The sequence below is a fragment of the Atractosteus spatula genome (genome assembly GCF_055471065.1).
Source record: "Atractosteus spatula isolate fAtrSpa1 chromosome 10 unlocalized genomic scaffold, fAtrSpa1.hap1 SUPER_10_unloc_1, whole genome shotgun sequence".
Classification (NCBI taxonomy): domain Eukaryota; kingdom Metazoa; phylum Chordata; class Actinopteri; order Semionotiformes; family Lepisosteidae; genus Atractosteus; species Atractosteus spatula.
The window spans coordinates 637,501-650,100 of NW_028296612.1; the positions used below are offsets into that span (position 1 = coordinate 637,501).

The 12,600-nt window shown below is 45.8% G+C and overlaps 3 pseudogenes; all 3 read right to left on the reverse strand.

Annotated features, from left to right (window-relative positions):
• LOC148813311 (5S ribosomal RNA) overlaps positions 1 to 107 on the reverse strand; it is a 119-nt pseudogene extending 12 nt beyond the window's left edge.
• A 537-nt stretch (positions 108 to 644) lies between these two features.
• Positions 645 to 763, reverse strand: LOC148813312 (5S ribosomal RNA; annotated as a pseudogene).
• Positions 764 to 1,304: 541 nt separating this feature from the next.
• LOC148813313 (5S ribosomal RNA) lies at positions 1,305 to 1,423 on the reverse strand (annotated as a pseudogene).
• Between the last annotated feature and the right edge of the window lie 11,177 nt (positions 1,424 to 12,600).

The following is a 12,600-nucleotide window of genomic DNA, read 5'->3' on the forward strand; positions in this document are numbered from 1 at the left end:
CTGGTATTCCCAGGCGCTCTCCCATCCAAGTACTAACCAGGCCCATCCCTGTTTAGCTTCTGAGATCAGACGAGATCAGGCGTGCTCAAGGGGGTGTGGCCGTAAGCGAGAGGAAGACTCGCTGGCACCCTTCTTATAGAGAGGACAGCTCCGTCACCTCTTTTACGACGCTGCTTTTTTTCCCTTGCGTTTTTCTCTTCTTCCCACGTTCTCTCTCTTCACTGCCTTCGTCCCCGCTCTATTTCACTTCAGCCTTTCACTCTTGCTTCCTTCCAATGAGGACGGAGATGCGGGAGAAAGGGCGCTATAGAGGATCGCTGTGGATTGCTGCTGCTGTGCTTTGACATCTGAGCTCTGTGGAAAACGATCTCAATACAATTCTGAAAAACGCGACTCCCCGACCGCCAGCCGAACAAGTCTCCACAGCCGAAGCGCTGTGTCTCTTTTCAGCTGGCGATAAACCTTTCCTCGATCCTTTGCGGACTTGTAAAACTGTTCATGATCAGAATAAAAAACGCTCACGCAAAAACACAAGCACCCGTGTCTCGCCAAAGCTGACAAATAAACAGACGGACAGGCCGCACTGCACGTGTGAACAGGAGAATGAGCGAGCGAGCGGGGATAGGGCGCCTCCTGCGCTTAAAAGCTTACAGCACCTGGTATTCCCAGGCAGTCTCCCACCCAAGTACTAAGCAGGCCCATCCCTGTTTAGCTTCCGAGATCAGACGAGATCAGGCGAGCTCAAGTGGGTGTGGCTGTAAGCGAGAGCAAGGCTCGCTGGCACCCTTCTTATAGAGAGGAGAGCTCCATCACCTCTTTTACGACGCTGCTTTTTTTCCCTTGCGTTTTTCTCTTCTTCCCACGTTCTCTCTCTTCACTGCCTCCGTCCCCGCTCTATTTCACTTCAGCCTTTCACTCTTGCTTCCTTCCAATGAGGACGGAGCTGCGGGAGAAAGGGCGCTATAGAGGATCGCTGTGGAGAGCTGCTGCTGTGCATTGACATCTGAGCTCTGTGGAAAACGATCTCAATACAATTCTGAAAAACGCGACTCCCCGAACGCCAGCCGAACAAGTCTCCACAGCCGAAGCGCTGTGTCTCTTTTCAGCTGGCGATAAACCTTTCCTCGATCCTTTGCGGACTTGTAAAACTGTTCATGATCAGAATAAAAAACGCTCACGCTGATACACAAGCACCCGTGTCTCGCCAAAGCTGACAAATAAACAGACGGACAAGCCGCACTGCACGTGTGAACAGGGGAATGAGCGAGCGAGCGAGCGGGGATAGGGCGCCACCTGCGCTTAAAAGCTTACAGCACCTGGTATTCCCAGGCGCTCTCCCATCCAAGTACTAACCAGGCCCATCCCTGTTTAGCTTCCGAAATCAGACAAGATCAGGCGTGCTCAAGGGGGTGTGGCCGTAAGCAAGAGCAAGTCTCGCTGGCACCCTTCTTATAGAGAGGACAGCTCTGTCACCTCTTTTACGACGCTGCTTTTTTTCCCTTGCGTTTTTCTCTTCTTCCCACGTTCTCTCTCTTCACTGCCTTCGTCCCCGCTCTATTTCACTTCAGCCTTTCACTTGTAGCGGCAATGGTTGTTAATAAGACAGAATTAAGTGTTGCTGTGCTTTTTCTAATGAGGCCTCATCTCTCTGTTCATCTCTGTGGTGCAGCCACAGAGAAACTATTCATGCAGGCTGATTTAAAGATGTTTTCTTTTGATAAGGGACAGCTCCCAAAGGGGATGCACTTAGCTAAGCCTGGCTATCATGATCAATGGTCATCCATTGGCGCCTATCTGTCTAGGGAGTGCCAGATGGACATCTGGACTGCATTCCTAAGTGTCAGGAGTAAGTGACTCACATCTCACCTTGATCAACCAATCAGGGACTGGTAGGGCCGAGTAACCTACGTGGGACTCTGATGCCCATGGAACTTTCAGCCAATGAACGAGCTGAAGTTCCTCCAGGTAAAAACAGGCAACACAGAGGGCCTGAGAGACTATTTCCTGGACTTTTCTAAAGGGAATTCAAAGGAGAATTCCAGGGCAGGACGGCCCAGGAGCAAAAGGCTCCCAAGGGCAGGACATTCTCGCAGCGCGCCTCCTGACCATCCTAAGACTCAGCCCGGACAACCACGGAACGGCCAGTGTGTCCAACTGCCAGAACTTTCCTTTGTTCTAAGAGTCTAGAGCGGAGGTTGCCAGAGAGTAACCAGAGGATCCACCTGAGGTAAGCACCAGCAGCAAGCCTTGTGAACAGGTCGGAACTGTGGACAGGTGAATCACTATTCAGAACTAGCGCTTCATCAGGAATGAACCGGTCCTCTTCCTGACTTGCTAGGACCCACAGTCATCTTTTCTCCTGTGCACAAACTTTGCTAGTTAAAGCCAACACTAACTAGCTGGTCACTGATCATCTGCAGCACAGCACAGCCTGGCACGGAGCCAGAGAGCCCGCAGGAGATCTGAATCCCCAGAGATTGGATGAGTATTCAACTTCAATGCATTACAGCTTGAGAATTCAATTGTTATCCCAACCAGTTGATATCAATTTAATTCCTAAGAGTTATGTACTTGTTTTCAGTATCTAATGTAGAAGTTATAACCAAGTTCACTTTATGAAACGATCTAAATGAATGATATACTGAACGTATGTCCTCTTGATATATGTAACTCTTTGTAACTGATTGTATATATACCTTTTGTATTCTGATAACCCTCTCGATAAGATCCGTTAGGTTTATATGCATATTTTATGTATTAATAAATGTATCCTCGTGTATTAGTACCCGTGTGTGTGTGCGTTGTTTGAGTTATATCGCATGGTTGGATTCTAAGGCCATCAAAAGAATCATTTTGTGATTTACGGCTACAATTAATAAATGTCCCCGTACATGCCCAAACCCTACAGAACTGGTGCCTTCAGAGAGCACACTACATTTATTGGTGTCCCTGGACGGGCTATGGTAAGACTGAAATGAGTCAACCAAGCGGAATAATTCAATATAAAACACCGCGGGTTTCATACTCGACAATACAGTGTGCTGAAAGCCGAAAGGAAAAAAGTTCCCCTTGCTCTTTAAGCAGTGCTTGATTGTTTTGTGATCTTTTGCGATCTACTGGGTTGATTGCATACTTGATCTAGTGGTTTTCTGTGGTAGAACTGTGATTTCGTACTTAAAAGTAATACTCTTTAAGTTTAACGATGGTTGCTAAAAGGTCTGAATTCAAGTCGCTATTAAGCACTCTCTCTAGCAGCGACAGGTCTGACCACGATCTCCGTCATATCTCTGTCAGCGGAGAAGCTAGGAGAATAAACCTCCATTCTCTGAGTGAGCTAGCGAAGGACATGGAGAGATTTGACCCTGCAGTGTCAGAGAATAATATCGAGAGTTATATTCAAGACCTCAGGTATACCCTGCAGTACCTGCCAAACGCCACAGAACAGGAAAAAGTGTTTCTGGTCAGGAAAACTAGCAGCAGAGCTGTACATGAGTGGATGGCTAGGCAGATGAAGAAAGTCTGTCATGACTTTGAAGAGCTGTGTCAAGCACTTATCAGAATACAGTGCGTTTATTGACCCGACTGCCGCGATAGCCGCCGCCCTTAACATTAAGCACGAGAGAGCAGAATCCCCTCGCGAATATTACGAGAGACTTAGATGAACTTATTTTGCAGGGCGAAATGATGAGGGTTGTGAAGAGAACACACATTTCAAGGGTTTATTCATTGCGAATCTCCACCCGTCAGTCAGAAAGATGATCTTAATGCATACAGATGCACAGACCATGAAAATGACTGATATTAAGAGATTCGTGCAGAAAGCCTGGGAGTATGATGTCCAAAGTCGCTCTGAGCAAAAAGCTGTTAAAGCGACTGTGTTCGCCGTCAGAGCCAGCAGGGTTAATTCCCCCCTGCTTGAAGGAGCACAGGCTGCTGAGCTGGCTAAGCCCCATTCCAAAGCAGGCACACAGGACCACACCCAGCGTCCTAAGTTCCATGAGAACACCGGGGAAGAGAAAGGGCTAGATAAAGCTGAACAAAAGGATTCAGTAGCTGCCCGCCTGGCCAGGCTTGAACAAGTTTTATTAGGACAGAGACAACCGCTCCCCAAGGCTGCCGGAAGCGTGAATGAGCTGATACTCTCCACTGGAGGAGGCGGAGACCCGCCCCCTCTCCCTCCCTCAGTCTATCTGATTGAATGGAAGGGTTCCTGCCTGGATGAGGTCAGCCACTCCCAAGCGAGTGCTGACTCCACCCCTGAAGTCACAGAGCAGGCAGTAAAACAGAGAGGAAAAGCAGGAAGCTTTTACCTCAAGGCTGCCATGGGAGATGTCTTACACAGTGAGACATTGATTGACACTGAGGTTGAAAGGTGTTTGATGTCATACAGCAAGCTCAAACGGGTAGAAAAAGAAAAGGGCATGCGACTCAGAGAGGAACCTTTGGTGGATCACCAGAAAGGCAAGGTGTGGAAACAGATCAAGGCTCCTAAGCCTTCTGTACAGAAGGAAAGGGGGGCCAAGAGGCAGACTGTGCTCACACAGTGCCCACCGAACACAGAAGCCTATGTGGAGATTCCTTCTGTTCCCTCTGGACGAGAAATAAAAATATTTTCTTGTTCCCCGGATATACAGGGAAGTCATGTCCCGGCTGAGGTCACAACAGCCTCCATGCCACAGGAGCGGTGCTCCAAGCAGCCCCCTGATCCACCAGGTAAAGCACACCCCTTTTACATCCCTAAAGAGGAGCAGATCTCCCCACCTGGCGATGAAAAGGAGCTTTCCCTGTGCACCCTGGCGCCCAAGAGGGGTCAGGACCACCACCCTGCAGTGGTGGAAGGGATCCAGATGGCAGGAGAGCAGGTTGGTGATGTAGCCCTCACCCTTAGCCCTGAGAGGTCCTCTATCAGTGAGGATCTGCTTGAGCAGCTGTCACAGGGCCACCACCAGGTGCCCCTGGTGCAACATTCACAGGTTAGACAGGAGGTCCAGCTGGACGCTGAGACTACTGCGCTGTGGACACACCTGATCCCAGATGCCGAATCCCTCTGCTGTGACCCAGGGAACCTGCAGTCAGGTAACATTATTTCTCACAACTACCAGGTAGTGAGTGAGACTGACCTGATTTTCCTGCCTCAACGGCAGGGTTTCCAACACACCCAGTCCCCCAGAAGGGACAAGGAATGAAAGCCAAGCCGGTTTTCCTACAGCCACCAGCTCAGTCTGTCAGTCTGAGGCTGACCAACAGTGGTTCAGCCAGACTGGAGCTGGATGGTCAAGCCACCCGCCTGCCAGTGCAGAACACGGAAAAGTGGGGTGTCAGAATCCCCGCCTGCACTGACATGGGCCTGGTGTGTGATAGCGAGTTCGAAGACTGTGAACTGGCTATCCCAGTGCTGGGGCAGCTCCCTGAACCCCTAGCGAGGGAAGGGGGGAGCGAGCAGGTGTCCTACACCGGCCCCCAGCGAACGACTGTAAACATGCCGATAGAGGGATTCCTCAATCAGGAAGTGTGCAGGGTGGACCTGAACAGTGAGAATGGGGTAACAATTCCAGATCACTCAGGTGCTCCAGATGACCACTCAGCCGGGGGTCAGGCATGCTCCACCGCTGCACCGCCCCCTGCAGAGTTGCTAGAGCACAGGCATGAACAAATCGAAAAAGCAGATGCCCTGGAAATGGAGGAGCAGCATCAGCAGCTGCGTCAGATCTCCCCAGATTTCCAGGATGTCGGTGCCCAAGATGCCACATGGCATACTGAGAAAGACACCATGTACACGCTGCGCCAGCTTAGAAAGGCAACAGTCACTCAGAAGGAGATGACTGGGATCAGCCGCCCTAAAAGACTTTTGGGAGGACCGATTGCTGCCGCCACTGTTGTGCATTTGCTATTTCTGGTAGGTTTGTTTGCTACTGGCACTCTCACCCTGACTGCCCAAAGAAGGCAGGTGTCAGAGATGCCAGAGGGTAGTGACAGACTGTATCAACAGCAGCAAAAGTTGGAAAGCATAGGGAAAACCCTACAGGCAATTTCCTATGCAACTGGGTTAAACCTTATCCCCCAACCAGTGGACATGATTGCCGGTGTTATACAGTGGGTTTATGCTTGTGTGCAACAGGACAGAATGTTGACACAAGACCTGTTAAGGGAGTTCAGTGCCACTGTAGCCAGTCTAGCCATGGCACAATTCCCAACCCACTTGATTCCATTCTTCTCAGTAGAGGAGTATGTGACATTAACCACCCCATCGCTCATAGCTCACCCAGAAGGCAATCCAAGATTGAATTTGGTTCCAAATCTTGAGATGGGTATGGCTACCAAAGCTATCCATTGGCTGTGTCTAAATGATTCACCAATGAAGGGTGTAAAGCTACTAACGAGCAGAGGGAGGTTAATGAACCCCATGAAGAGCAGGTGGGAAGTAAATGGCTGGTCAGCACACCACATTTAACTGTCACTATGACTTGTGACAGGCATGATACAGCTACCACAATGCAGTTACCTAACCAACAGTTTCCTGCAAGTTCCCGAGGAGGCCATAGTACAGCTTGGTGACTTAACACTGTACGGTCTGGAACCAGACAATATAAGACCAAACTGGAGGTCGTGGATGCCTTCAGGTGCCACACTATTGAATTGGATAGAAATCCAAGAAACACTACGCCCTGAAGAGGTACAGGTAGTTAGTTTGCTTTAATGGAACAAACCTCCAACCCACCCTGGCAGGTGCCCAACACAGGTGTCGTGGTTTATCAGGGGGGCTGGGAACAGGAACTGTTGTTATTGTAACACTACTGCCGGGTAGCTGGGTCATGACTGACAGTGTACTCTGAATGCTGTACTCTTACATCAAGATGTACTCCGGGTAGCATGAATGAGTCAAAGGTAGCATGTCAAAAGAAAGGAAGTTACTTCTTCCCAAATATCTGCCTACAGAGGTATCAGATATTGACAGTGAACTTCCTGATGTGTAATGCCTAGACTGAGATGATGTCTCCTACCGTGTTTATACATACTCCAGATTTTATTCATCCTGTTTGTTCCCAATGCTGGTTCCGGTATGAATTCTCGAGGAGTAATGTGGACATTTAAGGTTAATGTTCTAATGACAAGGGACATCACTTAACTCTGTTTTGTTTTGAAGGCAACAACGCCTCAGGACCTCGTGACCTTCAAAAAGGGGGGATATGTAGCGGCAATGCTTATTAATAAGACAGAATTAAGTGTTGCTGTGCTTTCCCAAATGAGGCCCCATCTCTCTCTTCAAATCTGTGGTGCAGCCACAGAGAAGCTATTCATGCAGGCTGATTTAAAGATGTTTTCTTTTGATAAGGGACAGCTCCCAAAGGGGGATGCACTTAGCTAAGCCTGGCTATCATGATCAATGGTCATCCATTGGCGCCTATCTGTCTAGGGAGTGCCAGATGGACATCTGGACTACATTCCTAAGTGTCAGGAGTAAGTGACTCATATCTCACCTTGATCAACCAATCAGGGACTGGTAGGGCCGAGTAACCCACGTGGGACTCTGATGCCCATGGAACTTTCAGCCAATGAATGAGCTGAAGTTCGTCCAGGTAAAAACAGGCAACACAGAGCTCCAAGACTATTCTAAAGACTTTTCTAAGGAGAATTCTAAAGGAGAATTCCAGGGCAGGACGGCCCAGGAGCAGAAGGCTCCCAAGGGCAGGACATTCTTGCAGCACGCCTCCTGACCATCCTGAGCCTGGACAACCACAGAACAGCCAGTGTGTCCAAGTGCCAGAACTTTCCTCTGTTCTAAGATTTGAGAGCGGAGGTTGACAGAGAGTAACCAAAGGATCCACCCGAGGTTAGCATCAGCAGCAAGCCTCGTGAACAGGTCGGAACTGTGGACAGCTGAATCACTATTCAGAACTAGCGCTTCATGACTTGCTGGGACCCACATTCATCTTTTCTCCTGTGCACAAACTCTGCTAGTTAAAGCCAACACTAACTAGCCGGTCAGTGAGCATCAGCAGTGCATCGTCGCAAGCCGCACAACACAGCCTGGCACGGAGCCAGAGAGCCCGCTGGAGATCTGAATCCCCAGAGATTGGATGAGTATTCAACTTCAATGCATTACTGCTCGAGATTTCAATTTTTATCCCAACCAGTTGATATCAATTTAATTCCTAAGAGTTATGTACTTGTTTTGAGTATCTAATGTAGAAGTTATAACCAAGTTCATTTACAAAACGGTCTAAATGAATGATATACTGAACGTATGTCCTCTTATGTAACTCTTCGTAACTGACTGAATATATACCTTTTGTATTCTGATAACCCTCTCAATAAGATCTGTTAGGTTTACATGCATATTCTATGTATTTATAAATGTATCCTCATGTATTAGTACCTGTGTGTGTGCGTTGTTTGAGTTATATCGCATGGTTGGATTCTAAAGCCATCAAAAGAATCAATTTTGTGATTTACGGCTACAATTAATAATTGTCCCCGTAAATGCCCAAACCCTACAGAACTGGTGCCTCATGAGAGCACACTACACTGTGAAGGGGAAGAAGTTTGTGACTTCCAGGTGTTTCCAGAAGGGAGAGGTGATGTGTGATTACAATGGCAAGGTCATCACAAAGACAACTGCTGAAGCTCACAGATGACAGAGAGGAGACATGAGATGTCTTTTCTTTTCAGATGAACCTGCACAAAAACTGTGCATTGATGCTCGTGAAAAACACTGAGCCTGCCTCCCGGATAAGGAGGCAAATCGGAAGATGGATAAATCAATCAAAGAGAAAAGACAATGTAAGGGCTGTAAGAAAGTCATTTATAATCAACGAACAGTCTGTCATAATTCTGTCTGTGACAAAAAGGGACATTTTTGAGGGGAGAAGAGCTCCTCTGTGATTACAGCATTTCCAGGAAATAATTTCAAGGTGAAGGACAAGCTCTGGAGTGGTTGGTTCACTGACCATTTCCAAAAAAGAAACTAAGTCAGTATATTAAAGTGCATATTTTGAAGATATTCATTTTCTTGTACCTTGGAATTAATGTAAAAATTATATTCGTGTTAATGTCTTGAAAATAGCATTTCTCATTCTCATCAGCAAGGATATAAGGAAGGGATATGGATCTTGCAACTTCTTAAAAGTTGTAAAAGTGATTACCACATTGCCAGTGGTTTATATTTAAAACCTAAAGATTTTAAATTGAATCTTTCTTAAACAAAGGACATTTTTCACAGGAACAGCAGCCTAAATCAGTTGATGACTGTAAATATGAAAAGCTTGTGATAAATTGTAAAGTGCAAAACAAAGTTGTATTGTTTTGGTTTTGTCTTCAACATCATATTAATAGGCATGTTATTTTTAGAGCAGCTGCCTGCCATTCACCACCAGCCAAGATGCCACGAGGTACATGAAATGACCCAGAAGTACTTAATGATACAGAGAAGAGCATATGGGGGGAAAAAAAAGAAGACAAGAAATATCCATTAACACGTGCATCTAGAAGCCAGAAGACGGGTGATGATCAGCATTTCAAAAGCAGACACTGGAGGTTGAATTCAAGTTTTAACAGTGATTGTCTATGTTTGGCTTCAACACAAATCATATTAATATGCTCACATTATTCATTTGTACAAAGTCCCCAATATTCATTACAGGCGACGTTCCCAGGAGTACACACGACCCAGCCAGAACGTGGCTAGCTGAAGTGCAGTGGACCTCAGGGAAAGAACTCTTGCCCACACGGATGTCTCTGCTCTGAAAACCACTGGATAAAGGTATATGGCGGTCTGTTCTCAGCTGTTGATTTTGTGAAAAATATTGAATATGAAAGATTGAAGTGTCACTATTCAATGAAGTTCAGACATAAGTATTATGTTGAGAAGCTAGATCTCTTCTACTAATAGCTTAAGTACCTTAATATTGTACTGTTTGCTCTGGTTTTCAGACATCAGTCCAAGATCATTGGTGGGTTAATTGATTTCTGGTAAGATTGGCCCCACGTGTGAGTGTGTGTTTACATTTCTATCTGGCATCCTCAAAAGATGGTTTTGTTTCCTTTTCTTAATTGCTCTTGATTACTAGAGTTTATTTGGCATGATACATTTGTGATAAATGCTTTTTCTTTGTGAATAGTCTTATTTTAATCTACATAATGTCAATGAGTTAGTACATTAAAGAACAAGCACTAAAAGAAATGACATTTCAGGTTTATTAGCTAAAGTTTTTATAAGTGAACTGAGATTCCTTTACAGTGCAGAGACCCATCTTTAATATGCTGTGTGTGCTCATAATGGACTTGAAATTTGTTTTTGTCACAATGTAAAGGTATAATACATAGATAATATACTTTATTTATCAAGACTTGACTATTTTAATTCCATACTTCCATTGACTGCTTTGGAATGCATTCCTTACAATTTTCCTAAATAATCATTGTCTCACAGTGTAGACCTGGGTGACATAACAGGGGTCAGGGCTGTGTTGACTGGAGATTTGTGTAGACTGGCCATTGTCTATGTGAGACTGTGGGATCACTAGGGGTCCCCCCAACACCTGTAACATTGACAAGTGGTATAATTACCTACAAAAGCTAAAGTTTCCTCCATTAAGGGGTCACTATTTGTTACATTCTGGCGGAACAAGAGACAAGATAAACCTCTCACTGTCACTGACGGAGCAGTCCGGGACACTCTATGCTAGATTGGACTATTGTCTTTGGAAGATGGGGTCACAGGTGATGAAATAGACCACAGTGGCAGTCCTGCCTAGCTGTGATATCACTGACAGACTCACCCACACATTGTGAAGAGAGCACTGGTTTCTGTGCAGAAAGCAGAACAACTCACTTTAACTGGTCAATTAGGTCTAATGAGTTTTATTGCCCTTGACATCTAACTTACTCCAGCCCCCCTTATGGAAACAACCCCTAATTACTGTTCATGAGCTCCTGGCCACACTTGTTCCCAATGGAACCAACCTGGAGCAGCAGAACAGAGGTTTTTGTTTCTTTAAGTTGTCTGCTGTTGTAAAACAAGTCATCCCTTAGGAATAAAAACTCTCCCTCTAGTCTGGTTGCTATCTCCTTTATTTGCCCCATATTCCCAGGGCAAAGCAGCTGAGTGATCAAAAGCTGAACGGCAAGGAGCTGAATTTCACACTGGGTTACAACAGACCCTGGTGGGAGAATGGGCAGGAGAGGGCCGGTTGTGCTCCAGAACTAGTTCCCTCCTCTCCTACTCTCGTATTTGCATCACAGTCTATAAACTCCAGCCCTATTGCTTTTCTTCCAGTTCATTTTTTTTAATACAGCTCGTGAATTATGTATACTCTTGTGAAGTATCAAGAAAGCACTCTTATCTTTATTTCACGTACAGTATACAGCAGACTGCTTGATAAAAAAAATAAAAGCGCTATTCCCGACGGTCTAGCACAGAAACCACAACTCCAATAACTTTAACTAGAGGAAGAAATCCATCTTCTGCTTAAAAGAAAAAAAACTTTAACTTTTAAAAGTTTTTATTGATACACAAGCAATAACAAGTTACACTATTAAGTTCTTACATAAAATTAAATAAAATACAAAAGCGAAGAATAAAAACACTAGACAGATTTTGTGCAAGGCAAGAGGCATCACAAAAAAAAGTTTCCAACATGACCTGCTGAAACATGACCTGTGATCCATCACCACTTGATTGCAACATGCTTGGGCCATAATGTCAACTTCCAGACCCTCTCAGTCTCTTTCTCCCCAAATCTTCTCCGGTGGATCAAAATGTAGTCTCTCAAATAAGACACAGCCTTCTGTATCACTGACAGAGGCAGGGTTTTTTCCATTCTATATACCAATGTAGTTCTAGTCTTCCATAAAGCTTCCCTTAGGCAACAGATGACCTGCCAGGCTTTGCTTTCTTCCGATTTTGATAGCTTCTCAAGTCCATGTCCATAGAGCACTACCTGGGGGTCACTTATACCGCAAGCCAGAAAACACCTTATCCAGCTGTTAGCCAATGTCCACACCTCTTTTGCGATGCCACAGTCCCACAGGACGTGCCGGATGGATTCTTCTTGTCCGCATCCTTCCACTGGACACCTTGATGTCTTCCCCATGCCTCTCGAATGCATCACAGCCCTTGTTGGTAAAACTTCATGTGCAATCAACCAGCACATATCTCTGTGTCTATTCAACAAAACTGTGTGGCCAACCCTTTTCCAAACATGGCTGGGATCCCCAGCCACGAGGCCACGAATGTGACATACTGCACCTCTACCCTGCACAACAAGTTCCAACCTTCTTGCGCTTGTCAACACATCCAGTGCCTCATTCTCCAAATTCTGTTCCCTTAAAAATTTCTTTATGATAAAATAAGAATACGGGAGGTTAAAAGCAACGGGTGCTGTTAAAGGGATCTCTAAAACTTTCAATGTCCTTAAATAAAAACCACACAAAAAGCGAGACATAAAGGATACTTTCCCCCTGTTCCCTACCGCTAAAGACAAATGTAATGATACATATTTGTACATTAGGAAAGTGAACAGTTCAGGCATGCCTTTTCCACCCATTTCCACCTTTTTTTCTACAACCACCCTCTTTACTCTCTCCCATTTTGACCTCCAG